This window comes from Diabrotica virgifera, chromosome 8, assembly GCF_917563875.1.
Source record: "Diabrotica virgifera virgifera chromosome 8, PGI_DIABVI_V3a".
In the NCBI taxonomy this organism is placed as follows: Eukaryota; Metazoa; Arthropoda; class Insecta; order Coleoptera; family Chrysomelidae; genus Diabrotica; species Diabrotica virgifera.
In genome coordinates this window covers 92,818,645-92,835,705 of record NC_065450.1, presented here as the reverse complement: position 1 = coordinate 92,835,705, position 17,061 = coordinate 92,818,645, and the positions used below count along the sequence as shown (strand labels likewise).

The 17,061-nt window shown below is 29.8% G+C and overlaps 1 protein-coding gene across 6 annotated transcripts in view; it reads left to right on the top strand.

Annotated features, from left to right (window-relative positions):
• LOC126890038 (uncharacterized) overlaps positions 1-17,061 on the top strand; it is a 619,722-nt gene that overhangs the window by 907 nt on the left and 601,754 nt on the right. The window lies entirely within an intron of this gene.

The window sequence follows — 17,061 nt, the reverse complement described above, 5'->3', positions numbered from 1 at the left end:
AAATAGTTCCCACAAATTTTTTTGGACAAAATATCCTCACAAAAATAAGGTAAGGGAGCGTTTAAGTATTACGTAACACGATTTTTGACCCCCCCTGCATTAAGTAATACTTGAACGGCCCCTAAGACCTTAAGATTTAAGGACTCATTCCTCATTCACAAAAGACTTATTTACAAAATTTCTTTTCTCTCTCTAACTTATGTAGGTCTTAACTTTATGTAACTTATGTTGTCTATGTCTCTCTCTAACTCCCTACATTATCATCTAATTTTAGATTTATTTATATCAATTTACTCCATTATTATAAAAAATTCAGACTTGGCTCAATGATATGAAATGATATGTAATTTAGATAGAAATCTATTCATGTAAATTTTATTGCATTTGAGTGACATTATATTTTCCATAAGATGTGTGCTGTGTCCTTTACAAAAAGGAACAGGTTTTTTTGCATTACAATCAAGATTATCGTTTTCAGGACCAGCAATTAGCATCATGAAGAGGCAATGTTTTGAACATAGTTATTCAAAGCAGAGTGAGCAAAAGATTTAAGCTAATAATATAACAATATGATTCCCACAGCCTTAGCTCATTCTGCATATCTTCCACGATTCTTGAAAAAACTCACACTCTTCTGTCATGTAAAATTTGAAGTTTTTGACATGGAAGTGGAATTCAAAATTTGATAATCGAAATTACAATTCATGCTTAATATTAACTGCTAACCAGTATTTTCGTGCGGTTTCATGGTGATTGTTATAACTCTCACGCACTGAGCCTGAAAAACATTTGAGTCGATTGCATTCACGGGAAAACTTTTAGAGAACTATTCGGCTGCAAATATTTTTTGGGGATTTTTGTCCGGAATTTTTTTTGGGGATTTTTTGTCCTGTACCTACATAGACATGTCAAATGACAGAAATTATGTTGGTGATAAATAGCAGTCTGATTGTTGCATGAGAGTTTAATGAAAGGGTAAAAAATCAATTGGAAGTTCTGTCCGACAAAATTCATGGGAAATTTTCGTAATCTGACATTCGAAACCTGTTATAGACAGCCAGTTTCGAATGTGAGACTACGAAAACATCCCATGAATTTTGTCAGACAGAACTTTCAATTGATTTTCTATGCTTTCATTAAACTCGAATTATGCAAAAATCAGACTGCTATTTATTTATTTATTTATTTATTAAGCGCAACAGGCCTTGTAGGCCTAGGGCTAAAATGTTTACATTTCTGATTACATAAATAATATAATAAATAACTTAATATAACTTACATAACTTATAAAACTTATAAATTTTATTTAAATACACTTCAGTCTTTTTATACACTCCTTCACCACCTCTCTCCATCTCCTTCTGTCCAATGCTAGTTCTTTCCATCTCTCAATGTTACTTTTCTTCAAGTCTTCATATACACTGTCCTTCCATCTTTCCCTTGACCTGCCTTTCCTCCTCTTTTGTATTGGTCTTCGTGAGAGTACGATTTTTGGCATTCGTTTACTTCCCATTCTCTCTATGTGTTCCAAGTATCGTATTCTCTGTGCTTTGATCGTCGTCGTAATCGTTGGCTCTTGATATAGTTCTTCCAATTCTTTATTGGTTCTTCTTCTCCACTGACCTTCTATTTTCACACCTCCATATATTGCTCTTTGCATTTTTCTCTCCCATCTTTCTAAAAGGTCTGTTTCTGCAAGTTTCACTTGCCTATGTTACTGTAGGTCTGATAACAGTCTTATAAATTCTTATTTTTGTTTTTCTTGATACGTATTTGGATTTCAATAATGTGCGTAATGCTCCATATTTTTTATTTCCTTTAGCTATTCTTGCCTTTATCTCCCCTTCTTCATGACCATTTTCATCTATAATGCCATTTATGGCCAACATAATTCCTGTCATGTGACATGTTCTATGTGTCGGACTGGTTAAAATGCCCAACATTTTTGTCAGGCAAACATTTTTTCCTATATTATATAACCTTGGCTGTTGAATAAATTTAAAAACAGCCGGCTATTTTTCACCATCATAAACTTGTCCAGATGACATGTTTATCATGTTCCACAATTAAAGATTCCGTGTTCCAGTTTTCCGTTACATCAAAGTTTAGCCAACTCAACTCTGTTAAGCTATGAACAAATTTTCAGCTTGCTATTAATAATCTTTTATTTGGTACGTGTGATCCAGGACTAATAGTACAGGTTTTCTTTTTGGTATGATAAATTTGAAATTCTAAGGGCCGGTACTTTATGTCTTGATTAACAGCCCGTTAGTTAACGGAGGTTTAATCTGGACCTCTTTAGGGTCTCTTGCGTTGTAATAAATGCAATTGCAAATTACAAGTATTATTATAATTATAAATAAGTATAATAATAATTATAATTGCATTTATTACAACACAAGAGACCCTAAACCAAGAGACCCTAAACAGGTCCCGATTAAACCTCCGTTAAAGTATTTATTTTGTATTCAATGCCTGACAACACTATTAGAATTACATATGCATGAGTCCAATATCTAATGCATTAGATAAAAGTTAAAAGTGTTTAACAATATACTTTTCAGTATATTGTTATTCTGTAAAAAATATGTAGTACAGTCAAACCCGCTTATTCGAATAGCCTTCGTGCCAATCAGAAGTATTCTTATAACAAGGATATTCTGATAACCGATCATTAGTCGGTAGTAGAAACATTTTGGGCCCTCAAATTTCTATTCCTTAAACCGGGATATTCCTTTAAGAGGTGTTCTAATCAGCGGGTTAGACTGTATTTCCTATTTGAATTTATCTTTGCATGCCAGATTTATCCTTTCTTTTTTTTGTTAAACTAACATTGTGAATATTTCATAGTTTCTATTTCTTCTGAGAGGAATCTACACTTCACCAAGAAATTAAGGCACTACCTTACAAATTGGTCATTTTAATAGGTAAATTATAATTGTAGATATACTGGGTGTACCAATCAAACTGATTTTTTCTCAAAGTTCAGGTCACCCTGTGGTGTATAAAATACTGATATTAAAACCCAACTATAGCCTTAGGTTTTCTTAACATTCTTTTTTTTTTATTCATTTGCTTATGTTGGATAATAAAAAAGTTAGGTACTTTAACAACTAGCCTTGTGTTTCATTAATACTGGGTGTTTTTAAATAAGTATGGCAATGTTTAAGGGGTAATTCTGCATGAAAAATAATGACACTTTGCTTTATAAATGTATATGTCTGTAAATACTTTGTTTCCGAGATAGGGGTTGTTGAAATTTTTCTTACAGACTGATGATTTATTTATTGCTCTAAAACCGGTTGAGATATGCAAATGAAATTTGGTGGGTTTTAAGAGGTAGTTATTGTACAGCTGGTTCCAAAAAAAAACTGATACAACTCTAAAAGCATATTTTGTAGAAAATTGACCAGTGTACTTTCTTCTTCTTCTTCTTTTTGTTTTTGGTCTCGCTTCAAGGCAATTACCAGCACGATTTATAGGCGATCTTGATGTAGTCTGGCCAAGACTACATCAAGATCGCCTATAGTCTGGCTCTAAGCCATATCAAAATCGCTGACTATGTTCTTGTAAAACGCTTTTGATGAGGTGTGATATAATAAATATGAGTTTAATTATATTTAATTTATTATATTTTTAAGGATAAATACCTCGATAAATACTTATTATTTACATACTGTTACTGCCAAATCTTAAAATTTGTCAGGTAGCTTCAACCTCAAAAAATGGCTGTTTGTTTATTTTATTATTTATCTGTCATAATAAATATAATATAATGTCACACCAAACATACACTGCTCAAAATGATCAAATCTTACTAAGAGTCGTATCAGTTTTTTTAGGAACCAGCTGTACATTTTTTAAAAATAATTGTGACATACAATTAAGAATTTTATGTTCACCATTGCTGCACATAAGGGCAGGCCCGGCCCTAGGAATTTTGCCGTCCTGGGGAAGATCAGTGACCGCTGCCCCCCCCTCCTTGGTAAACCCATAACTCACTGCCTTCCTTCAGGGATCGCCAAGATTGCATTTTTATTGATCTGTGTTTTGTGTTAAATTTATTTAATACACCATTTTCCACTTTATTTGAACAATGTACGCCTAAAACACATGTATAATATACAGGGTGCGCCAAACCTCTGGTTTTCTATGATTACAGCTAAACTGTGGGATATACAAAAAAATATTTTTAACAAAACTAATGTATATCAAAACCGTCTATAATTTAAAATTATTTTCGATTATACAGGGTGAGTCAGAACGACGGTATGAACCAAAGTTGTATTTTTTTAAATGGAACACCCTATATATTAAATCATTTTTGAATATAGTTTTTAAAAATATGAAAAATTTGTATAAGGTCTAAAGGTAACAATTTTCGAAATATTTACATTTTTATTGAGAAAAATGGTAATATTTATAGGGCTGTGCATTGTGTTTCCAAGGTAATAAATATTTAAGTGGTAGGTGAAAGTTTTTATAATATAGTATCATTTTTAAATAATTTAATATCTTTTACTTATAGCCATAAAATATACAGTGTGATTACTACATATTTGCAAATTCAAAATTTTCTCATTTTTTTTAAATGGAACATCCTGTATATTAGTATTGCATTTTGTAGTAAATATTACAACCTTTCTTCTGGTATAAGGTTGTATGTACATAGCATGTTTGGTTTTGTAAATATTTAAAAAAGAACTATAGATTTTACGTTTCGCGGATATTTTATATCCGCGATAATTTTAATTAAATTATTTTGCAAAAAAAATTATAATCTGGTTTTAGAAATATACACTAAAATATGAAAGATGAAAATAAAAACGTAATTAAAGATTAAAATAAAACGTATGCAAGTGCAACTTAATTGAATTTAATAACTTCAAAATTATGTTACTAACAATTTTTGACCGTACTAATAAGTAATTAATATGGATAAATTAATTATTAAATTAAACAACCAATTTTAAAATCTATCTTAGAATTTTTTCTACCCTAGTAACTTTATTGTACCCAATTTTGTTAGTTAAATTGTATTTACGAGTAAGATCAGTTAATAACTTTTTAATTTACCTGAGAACGTATAAAGTATGCTTTGAAACAAATGAACGTTATAGAAGTAGGTATATTATGAAGTAAATAGTATCTATGTAGTCATGTCACAAAAGCTGGTAATAATTTCTAATGGTTTCACCCAAAACAAATGTCATATTCATCAATTGTTCGGTTGAAAAACTAAAATTTAAAATATAAAAAATTGTTACAAAAATTTCAACTACAAAAGTATTACTAGCTTTTGTGACACCAGTTAATACTATTTATATTAATAAATAATTTGGCTAATACATTTAACATTCATTTGTTTCAAAGCATACTTTATAATTATGTTCTCAAGATGTAAGTAAATTTAAAAGGTAAATTAAAAGTAACAGATCTTACTCGTAAATACAATATATCTAACAATTAATTTGGTACAGGAAAGTTGCTGTGGTAGAAAAATTACTAGGGTAGATATCCAATTTGGTTGTTTATTTAATTTAGTAACTAATTTATGCATTCATTAGTATGGTACAATATTTTTTGTAAAATAATTTTATTAAATTATAAAAATATTATTAAATTCAATTGAATTGTACTAGTATACAATTTATTTCAATCTTTAATTACGTTTTTATTTTCATATTTGATATTTTGATGTATTTTTCTAAAACCAGATTATAATTATTTTTTTTTTGCAAAAAATTAGTAGGGTAGATATCAAATTTGGTTGTTTATTTAATTTAGTAACTAATTTATGCATTCATTAGTATGGTAAAATATTTTTTGTAAAATAATTTTAAGTTATTAAATTCAATTGAATTGTACTAGTATACAATTTATTTCAATCTTTAATTACGTTTTTATTTTCATATTTGATATTTTGATGTATTTTTCTAAAACCAGATTATAATTATTTTTTTGCAAAAAAAATTTTTAATAAAAAATCCGCAAAAACGTAATATTTATAGTTTTTTTTAAATATCTATAAAACGAAACATGCTATGTAGGTACATATAACCTTATACCAAAAGAAAGGTTGTAATATTTACCACAAAAGCCAATACTAATATACAGGGTGTCCCATTTAAAAAAATGAGAAAATTTTGTATTTGCAAATAGTGATCACACTGTATATTTTATGGCTATATGTCAAATATGTTAATTTTTTTTTAAAAATAACAGTATACTAAAAAAACTTTGACATGTCATTTAAATTTTTATTAGCTTGAAAGCCTAATCCATAGCCCTTTTACCATTTTTCTCAATAATAGTGTAAATATTTCGAAAATTTTTAACTTTAGGCCTATAATACCTTATATAAATTCTTAATATTTTTAAAAAATATATTTAAAAATAATTTAATATATAAGGTGTTCCATTTAAAAAAACGTAGCTTTGGTTCGTACCGTCGTTCTGACTCACCCTGTATAATCGAAAATAATTTTAAATTATAGACGGATTCGATATACATTAATTTTGTTAAAAATATTGTTTGTATATCCCATAATTTAGCCGTAATCAAAGAAAACCAGAGGTTTGGCACACCCTCGTTTTACTACATTACGATATATGATATATTAACATGCTTTAAAATCCAAATACTCACTATCCACATTTATAATTACACACTTACTTCCTTAAGTAAGTAGCACTATTCTTGCCTTGGCACGGAAAAAGCCTTTTAATAATTCTCCAAAATCCAGGGACTCAGCTATTTCGTGTTCAATAGAGATTATCGCTAGAGCACTCAAACGTTCTTGGGACATAGTTGATCTTAAGTAATTTTTTATTAGTTTAAGCTTTGAAAAGCTTCCCTCTCCAGATGCCACTGTCACTGGTAGGGTTAATAAAATTCTCAAAGAAGCAACACTAACATTGGGTGCAAAATCAAAATCATACTCTCTAATCATTTTCAGGGTCTCTAGACTCTTGGGCTTCACAATCGTGGAAAGTACTTTGAGTTCATCTTTTAGATCAGCATGGATTAGATCTTTTGACTCATCAAAAGTTAAAGCAGCACATACCTTAAGTAAAACATTTATCTGACAAATCACTAGCAGTCATATCCTTAATTTGGTTTATGCAGTACAAAAACTAAAAAATTTCACCATGGCTCTTAATTTGCTGAAATCTATCACTTAATGCATTAAGGGTTGTGTCTATAATTTTTAAATAGAAATCAACCTTACATTGTGTCTCTAGATCTAGGTTCATATCTTCATATTCAGCCTCATAGCCAAATTGTCTCTTCACTTTCCTCTTTCTTGCTAATACTGTGCCTCCGATTTTCGGAATCTCAATTTCTAATTTTGATGCTAGCTCTTTTTCGGCTGTCAAATAGCCGTGGAATTTTAAATCACTTCTGAGAGACTTAAATGGGTTTCCGTTTTTTTCTAATAACTGACAGCTTGATACATTCCCATATAAATACTGTGCAATGATTTGCTGACTACGTTGATATGAATTAAATGTCATGCCATATTACCACAGAGCAAAGAAAAGTAAAATCAGGGATTTTTATTTGCAAAAGAGCTTGCCTCATGAGCAACCATTTTATCGTTGTTTTCATTGACAGTGATTTCTACAAGAGCATCGTAGATTTCTTCAATTTGGTATCTGATCGGAGTAATTGCATCAATTCTACTTTCCCATCTAGTTTCGGACAAAGGTTTTAATGTTATGCTAGAAATATGATTTTTCAGTGTAGCCCAACAATGAATAGATGCTGAAAAAAGTTGTAAATTTTTCTCACTAAGAAAAAGAAAGAAACTACAAACCGTGAGGCTTTAGCAGCATCGCTGACGACTAAAGTTGAGTGAATGGCTAGATCATGGTACGAAGAGTTCTTCACTTTCATGTTTGCCCCATTACCATACCCTTGTCCTCTCATATCTTTCAAAGGTATTCTCAGTTCATTCAGTTTTTGCAAAATTATTTCTGTAAGTCCCACGCCAGTGGCTTCCAGTACAGGAACAAATTCAAGAAAATATTCTGCAATTTTAACACTTGTGAACAGGAACCTAAATCGGCAAAACGTACAACAATAGTCATCTGTTCCACCTCAGAAATATCAGGTGTACAATCTATAATTATACTAAAATATTTTGCTGATTTCATAAAGTTTAAAATTTTATTTTTGGTTTGGTCATGGAGGAGCTGAATAATTTCGTTTTAAATAGGTTTTCCCAAGTTTCCATAGATAGTGATGCTGCTTGTTACTACAATTCGCAATTCGTTGTCCTTCTAATTTGCTCTTGTAAAGCGGAATCAAATTTTCCAAAGAGCTCAATAAGCTTTAAAAAATTATCATTGTTGTGATGAAAAAGGTTATCAGAATCGCCCTCAATGGAGTTCAGTTCTCAGCGTATTATTGATATTGATATATCTCAGTCGTTCTATTACATTTTTTCAATGACGAGTTTCTGAATTTAAAACTTTTTGCGTTTTTTCGTCTATGGTTTTGTCCGATTCTAATAATTGCTATGCGATAAAGAAGAAGACGGTGTTGTGGATTTTCTTTCGAATGAACCTTGCAATTAGGGAACTTGCACATCTTTTTTATTACATAATAATGTTAAGTTTTGTTTAAAAATGAGCTTTCCAAAATTTCAGGCTTCAAAAACTCATAATAACTTAGAATAGTCCAGGGCGCATCTGTTTTGAGATGGACGTTGAGAGGTGACTTTGTTGAAAGGAGAGGTTTTTTGCAGAAATTGCTTGAAAATAACTCAAATAATAATATTTGAGTTATCCTCCCACTCAAAATAGTCCGGAACATTGTTTAAATAATCAAAATGTCAAAATATGAAGGAAAAATTCGATTTTATTGGTTTTTTGATTATAACTTTTAAACTATTCATTTCTGAGAAAAGTTATACAGACATAAAAGTTGCGTAATTGAATTTCCTATAATATAGAATTAGTTAAAAATTTAAAAAATAGTCACTATTGTTGCAAAATAGCAATAATTGCGAAAAAAGCCATACAAAAACAAGTACATATTCGCATTTTACGTTTTTCAACCATTTATGCTACACTTAGAACCTTCATATTTTACCCAGAAAAACTTAGTAAAACAATACTGTAAATTTCATTAAGATCGGTTTAATAAATTTTGCAAAATAAATTTTGCAATCCAGCTTGCGCAAAAAAAATTCATTTTTTTTTAATGTTGCAGGACTGAAAATAAAGCAGACAGCAAGTTGAATTTTTTTTTGTTTATAGAAGTGTACTGTACCTTTCATTTGCAATTTGAAAATTTAAAATCGATTAATTAACACGGTGTCGGGAAATTTTTTAAATAAACATTAATTTTTGGTGTTACGCGCAGGACAGCGGTGTTCGATTCACACAAGTTGATTTCCACCAAAATTTCTTCCAATCTTTATCTAATATATTATTTTCTTACTCTATATTTTGTTGTATTTTAATATTTTAATTCCACAAAAATAAAACTAATTTTATTATTGTTTGTGAAATATTGTTTAAACAATTGCATATGTTTATAAATAATAAACTTTTATTCTCTAAGTTAAAATATATGAACAAAGAAAGTTTTTGCTAAAAAAAGTGTTATTTCAAAGGATAGAGTATGTGTTTTTATTTTGTAATAAACAAATTTATTTATTTATATCGAAATGTAATAAAAATTAATATGTATCAATCATTATCGAAGGTCATTGGAATGCCCAATCAGAGCAAACTATCCGCTGTCCTGCGCGTAGCACCAATAATTAATGTTTATTTAAAAAAATCCTGACGCCGTGCTAGTTAATTGATTTTAATTTTGCAAATTGCAAATGAAAGGTTACAGTATACTTCTATAAGCAAAAAAAATTTCAACTTGCTATCTGCTTTATTTTCAGTCCTGTAACATTTTGAAAAAATGAATTTTTTTGCTACAGCTGGATTGCAAAATTTATTTTGCAAAATCTATTGAACCGATCTTAATAAAATTTACAGTATTGTTTTACTGTATCATAAAGTTCTTTTGGGTGAAATATGAAGGTCCTAAGTGTAGCACAAATTAATGGTTGAATACTTGTTTTTGTATCTTTTTTTAAAATTTTTAACCATTCTATATTGTAGGAAATTTAATTACGCAACTTTTATGTTAGTACAAATTTACTCGGAAATCAATACTTGTAAAATTATAATCAAAAAACGAAGAAAAAAATCGAATTTTTCCTTTATTTTTTGACATTTTGATTATTTAAACAATGTTCCGGACCTTTTTGAAAGGGAGGATAACTCAAATATTATTATTTGAGTCATTTTCAAGCAATTTCTGCAAAAAAAATTTAGTCACCTCTCAACGTCCAAATGTACTAATATTTTTACAGATGCGCCCTGGTCTAGAAGTACAAATTTAAAATTTTCTGTGATATAAAATAGTTCAAAAGACCCGTGACGTCACATAGTCGAACTTTATGGTTATATTTATATTTATGGTTATAATATTTAGGTATATTCTACTTCTTATTCTTTAGTTTGTTGGCCTTCACCTACATGGGTATTTGGCCAGCTCATCGTCGCGGAATAAGAGAAAATATTTATATTCCAATGACATTTTATCGTATGTCATTGTAATAATATATACCAGTTTGTTGAGATTCGAGTTTGATACAGTTTTTAAAGGAAAGGAAAGAAGGTTTACCTACTATGGAAAATAAAAGAAAACACTATAAGTGTTGTTTAGTGCTATTTTGTAAAAGTACAATAGTCCAAGTAATGAAGCTTAAAATAGGACAAAACCTCGCAATTTGTACAGAATGGATCGATGTGCTTGAAAATTTGAGAATAAGTAGTGGATAGTCCAAGGATCAAAATCTATATGATGCCGAAAGGCGCTTTTTCCATGGGGGTGGGCCACCCCATTTCGGGAGTGGAAATTTTTATTATATTTTTACCACAAAAGTTGGTAAAAACATTCATTCTAAGAAAAAAACTTTCTATACATTTTTTTGATAAAATTAATAGTTTTCGATTTATTCGCTATCGAAAGTGTTAGTTTTATATCGAAAAAATCAATGTTTTTAATTAGTTTTCTGCTAATAACTCAAAAAGTTTTCTTTTTATCAAAAAAACTTTGCTTAACAAAAATGTACCTTTTGAAAAAATAAACAAAAATCTTTTTTTAATTTTCTTTGACTAATAGTAATCGAGCTATACTTTATTATTATATGTTAGCTGTTCTTCGTCAAATGCTAAATATTGTAGTTTCAATGTCAAAAGACGAGAAACCTATGCATTTTTCAAAAATAACTTTTTTAAACTAATTTAAAGTATTTAAAAATATCTATCTCCAGAAATAAAAAAAAGTCTCTAACTCAAAAATTAAGTGACATAATGAAAATAATGCCAGTCCCTATTTTCTTCAGTGAAAAAGTGATCGGAACCAACTCCCTAATCACCGCCCTAATAAAAATTAGTCATTGAACTTATTTGGTCTTCTTTATTTATGTATTATTAATAGGTTCTAGAAGTTTGACCGGCTTAGAATGATTAGTTTTAAAAAAATGGAGTTAAAAGCGAATAACGAAGTTTTGTAGTTTAATAAAAAATGCCATTTTCTTCAGAATAGAAAGATTAGCATCAGAAATACGAAAAAATGTTTAAATATGAAATTATAGGTTATTTAATTCCCAAGAACGCGGTTTGAAAAAAATTTTTCTACCTACGGCAAAAAATGAGTGAATCGTAAATGAGTATCTAAAAAATGAGTATATCGAAAAACATACACTTTCGATAGCGAATAAATTGAAAACTATTAAATTTATCAAAAAAATATATAGACCATTTTTGGTTAGAATTAATGTTTTTATCAACTTTTGCGGTCAAAATATAATAAAAAATTTCCACCCCCGAGATGGGATGGCAACCACCCCCATGATAAAAGCGCCTTTCGGGATCATATAGTTTTTGATCCTTGGACTATTCAATACTTATTCTCAAATTTTCAAGCAAATCGATCCATTCTGTAAAAACTGCGAGGTGAAAAGCTTTGGTTCCTGGACTACAAGTTTTCTATGAATTTAAAATAGTTCAAACGTTCAAACGTATTTTCTACTGACTACTAGATTTATAATGTCTAATTTAATATTATACAGAGAGGTCCTAAATTATGGAATAAATTCATTTTCTCTAAATGGACGACTATAGAGAAAAATCCTGAAACAGGTCGATTTTTGTTTTTAAATTACAACTTTTTGGCATATATTTCATACTAGTGACGTCATCCATCTGAGCGTGATGACTTAATCGATGATTTTTTTAAATGGGAATAGGGGTCGTGTGGCACCTCATTTGAAAGGGCGTTCAATTCTCTATTCAGTAATACAAACATTAATTTCATTATTTATACAGGGTGACCAAAAAAATAATTTTTGAATTAAATTAATTGACGAAAAAAGGAGAATGTATGCAATTTAATAAACTCAAAATACATTCTATCGCTATCACAAAATAGAAAAAAATGTTTATTTGGCAAATAAACCTTGCTTTTCGCTTAAATTAAATAATGTTCAAACTGCCAAGTGGTAGGTGGGAGGCTGTTTCTGATTTAATTTAAGCGAAAAGAAATGTTTATTTGTCAAATAAACATTTTTTTTGTATTTGCTGACAGCACTATAATGTATTTTGAGTTAAATAAATTGCATACATTCTTCTTTTTGGGTCAATGAATTTAATTCAAAAAATATTTTTTGGTCACCCTGTATAAATAATAATATTGTTTATATTACTGAATAGAGAATTGAAAACCCTTTCAAATGAGGTGCCACACAACCCCTATTCCCATATAAAAAATCATCGATTACGTCATCACGCTCAGATGGATGACATCACTAGTATGAAATATATGTCAAAAAGTTGTGATTTAAAAACAAAAATCGACCTGTTTCCGGATTTTTCTCTATAGTCGTCCATTTTAGAGAAAATGAATTTATTCCATAATTTAGGACCTCTCTGTATACAATTTTGTTTACTTTGTTGGTGCAGAATGTAAACACACAACCATATGACGTCACGACGCGTTTTGGGGTAGATGCAATAATTTGAATTTAGAATCGTCTTTAGGGGCCAAACGGAACACAAAAACAACTTTTTTATCTTTGATACATGTTTTAAATTATGTTCTGTTGTGATTTATAACATTTTTTTCGAATTTAAAATTTTATGCATGTTCCTATTCTCGTTTTTACAGTTGCATTTTTGCCGCTCTTGTTCATAATATTGATTTTTTATAATATTAAAACCATAATTTATTAAATATGTCTTCAATTTCAAAAATTGGCTGTCCTCTAAAATTTCCCGCCCCTAAATTTACCGCCCTGGGCGGTCGCTTAGTTCGCCCGCCCTGTCATATTACCCTTATGCGCGCCATTGGTGAATATTAAATTCCTAATTGTATATCAAAAACTGCGAAAATAACTACCTACATCTTAAATCCCATCAAACTTCATTTGCATATTTTAACCGGTTTAACAGCAATAAATAAATCCTCAGTTTGTAAGAAAAATTTCAACACCCCCAATCTCCGAAACGAAGCATTTGCGGACAAACGTTTATAAGTCAAACTGTCAAAGTTTGCCGTACTTATTTAAAAACGCCCTTTATTGACGAAAAACAAGGCTAGTTGTTAAAGTACCTTACTTTTTTATTATCCAACATAAGCGAATGAATTGCAGACATTTTCTTAATAACAGAATGTTAAGGTACTAGTACACTTTAGAAGACCAAAAATAAGAATTTTTTCAAGATTTTTTTCTCAGATCCTTTATTAAAAATGAACATAAAACTTTTTACGTATTAATATCTAACTCTTAGAGAATACAAAAAATATTTCTTTTTTCATTTACGCACGTACACTAATATTGTAGAGGGCGCCAAAGTCGAGGCCTCGAAAAAAAGTAGTTTCAATGGCGGACAGTTGTTAATCTCAGAATTGGGATCTCCAAAACAAAAAAATCGTACAGAATTTGGAAAAGGAAGGTTTCTTACGTGACAATTTACCACCATTATGCAAAAATTCCGCAAAAAAAGATTTACGGAAATTTTAAAAAAATTTGTGAAAAAATCGCACGTTTTTTTTTCAGTTTTTCATGGTTAAAAAATATTTATTTTTTATTTTTTGGTCAAATTTTGGTAAATTGTCACGTAGGAAACCTTCCTTTTTCAAATGCAGTACGATTTTTTTATTTCAGATATCCCAATCCTGAGATTAACTGTCCGCCATCATTTTTCGAGGCCTCGACTTTTGCGCCCTCTACAATATTAGTGTACGTGCATAAATGAAAAAAGTTATATCTTTTGTACTCTCTAAGAGTTAGATATTAAAAAGTTATATGTTCATTTTTATTAAAGGTTCTGAGAAAAAAATTCTTGAAAAAAATGATTATTTTTGGTCTTCTAAAGTGTACTAGTACCTTGAAAACATGAGACTATAGTTGTGTTTTAATTTCAGTATTTTATAAATGCTAGAATATTCCACAATGTGATACGAACAATGAGAAAAATCAGAGTTTGATTGGTACACCCGGTAAGTATACAATGACAGTTTACCTCTCTAGCAACAATATTATTACAGCGATATTGCTAAAGAATAAGGCTATAACGTAATAAAAAAAAAACACTTGAATCGGACAACAGGTTTAGAAAATTCGAGACATCAAAAATCACACATTTTTAAGGAGGTTTGTTAATTTCTTGGAGAAGTGTATACTAATTCTTACTACTTATGTTTTTTAATTATGTAATAATTTAAGAACATCCATAATGTATGTCATAATAAATTTGGACTTTTAATAACCCTCCTTAATACCCTCCTGCCCTTCGCCCTAAAGCCTTGTTTATAGCTCTGGTCCTCTTTTATGTCAACATTATAATTATTGCAATTAATGACCCCTTTTCAGTGATTTTTAAAAAATTTTAATGTTACTTCTGGATTTTTTAAAATGATCCATAAAACTTAATTTATGAATGTATCATAACAAGACTAATTAGTAAGATTAATAACTCTCTTAAAAATAATTTAATTCAATAAAAAAATATGAATACAGTATTTAGTGGAGAACATATTGTACATAATAGAATATTCTGTTTATTTCCATGAAACTTTGATCCATGTAGTTCTACACATTCTCAATTTCATTTATGTATAGTAGTATACTTATTATAATAAAACTATTATGAAGTACTTATTGAAACTTTACGTTTTTATTTGATTATCTGATACTTTGAATAAGCTGCCTTCTGCCAGAGCCTGTTTTACTACAAATCAGGCCTGAGGCACTATACAATTTTCGGGCCTCTAAATATAAACGAAATGAAACGAAATGAACGAAATAAACATCAGCTAAAAAAAAAATGAAAAATGCGTTTATAATATTTTTAAAAAATCTATCGAATGACACCAAACACGACCCCCTCCTTATGGGGAGTTACTTTAAAATCTGAAATAGGAACCCCCATTTTTTTATTGCAGATTTGGATTCCTAACGTAAAAATAACTAACTAGTATTCCAGACATTTTTTAGAATTCTGGATAGATGGCGCTATAATCGGAAAAAACGATTGTTGGAAATGGAAAATTAAATTAAAAAATTGAAAATCCCACTACAATGAAAAGCTTTAACTTTTTTGGTTTTAGATCCAAATCTTTACAACCTAATAGGTCCCCATGACGCTTTAGTAACTGCAAATTTAGCAACCACGATTTGTATCAATTTTTTGTAATTAGGTAGATATATCATTTTCTATATTTAAAATAGCCAAAGACGACAGACTTTGTCGATTTAGAGAATTTCTTAAATACGACGCTACTCTTTTCAGTACCGAGAAAGATCTTTAACCTGGAGCGTTGCTATTGCTAATGGGTAGGTATAGTTAAATTAAATAAATTGTAAGCAACGTTTCTACATGTGTAAACGTCGATATAATGTTCTTTTCAATCAAAAAGGTCATCATACTTTGTGGATTTTGTAATATATTAGATGTGCTCCTGCTGCAAAGTTCTTTAAAATGTGCCACTTCTTCCACTAAATCATCAACATCTATATTATTATCGTTCTTATAATATTCGGTAATAGTTTACCTACAAGTTTACTGTTTCACTATTGCCTGTGAACAAGATGTTAAAAATATCGTTTACAGAATTAAAAGCATCTTTTCGTATAGATAGTTGCGTAATTATTAAAATATTACAAATCGCCAAAAAACTATTTATTTTAAAAGTTTCATTAAAAAATATTTTCGAGAATCTTGAATTTTCACCAAAAAATTGTTTTCCGTCCCCAGGAAAGCTCATCTTTATATACGAAACGCTTTTCGGCTATAATTTTTTAGCTTCATTTCCAATTTCTGAAAATGTTTGTCTTGCTTTCTGTAAGTATACAACATATTTGATTAAACCACTGTAAAGTTCATACACTATTTTAACTTTTACTGGTTGCATTTATGCGGTCCAAAATTTTATTTCAAATCGTTGTCATAAGAATAAACTCTAACGTAGGTATTCATTTTCCCTAATAAATAATTTGCTGTAACTGACGTCATCCATTTTTGGTTTGAATCTTCGCTTGATTGGTCCAACGCGATTTTAAATGAATGAAACGAAAGAATTTTGAAAATGTATTTTGTTATTGCAATAAATTATGTTTTTAGTGATCTTTCCGGGCCCCTTTAAAATGCGGGCCCTAGGCAGGTGCCTCATGGGCCTAGTGGTAAAATAGGCCCTGCCTTCTGCTAGTAAAAAATATGTTTATAGGTAGTTACAATAGTGACATATTGAAATATGTACACCAAATGGCATCGAATGGGAACTCATACATTATGAGTATTCTCCAAGACCATGTTGTTTCTTACGGCGGCTGTATATAGTTGACGGCTTCATGCTAAAGCTCTGGTTTCCTCGAAAGCGGTGCCGACAAACTGAGACCGTAACACTGCGATGAATGACGTCATAAAAAACTGTACCATGCAAAATAATAGCGGTGGTTTCCAAGGATGCGTTGGAAGCCA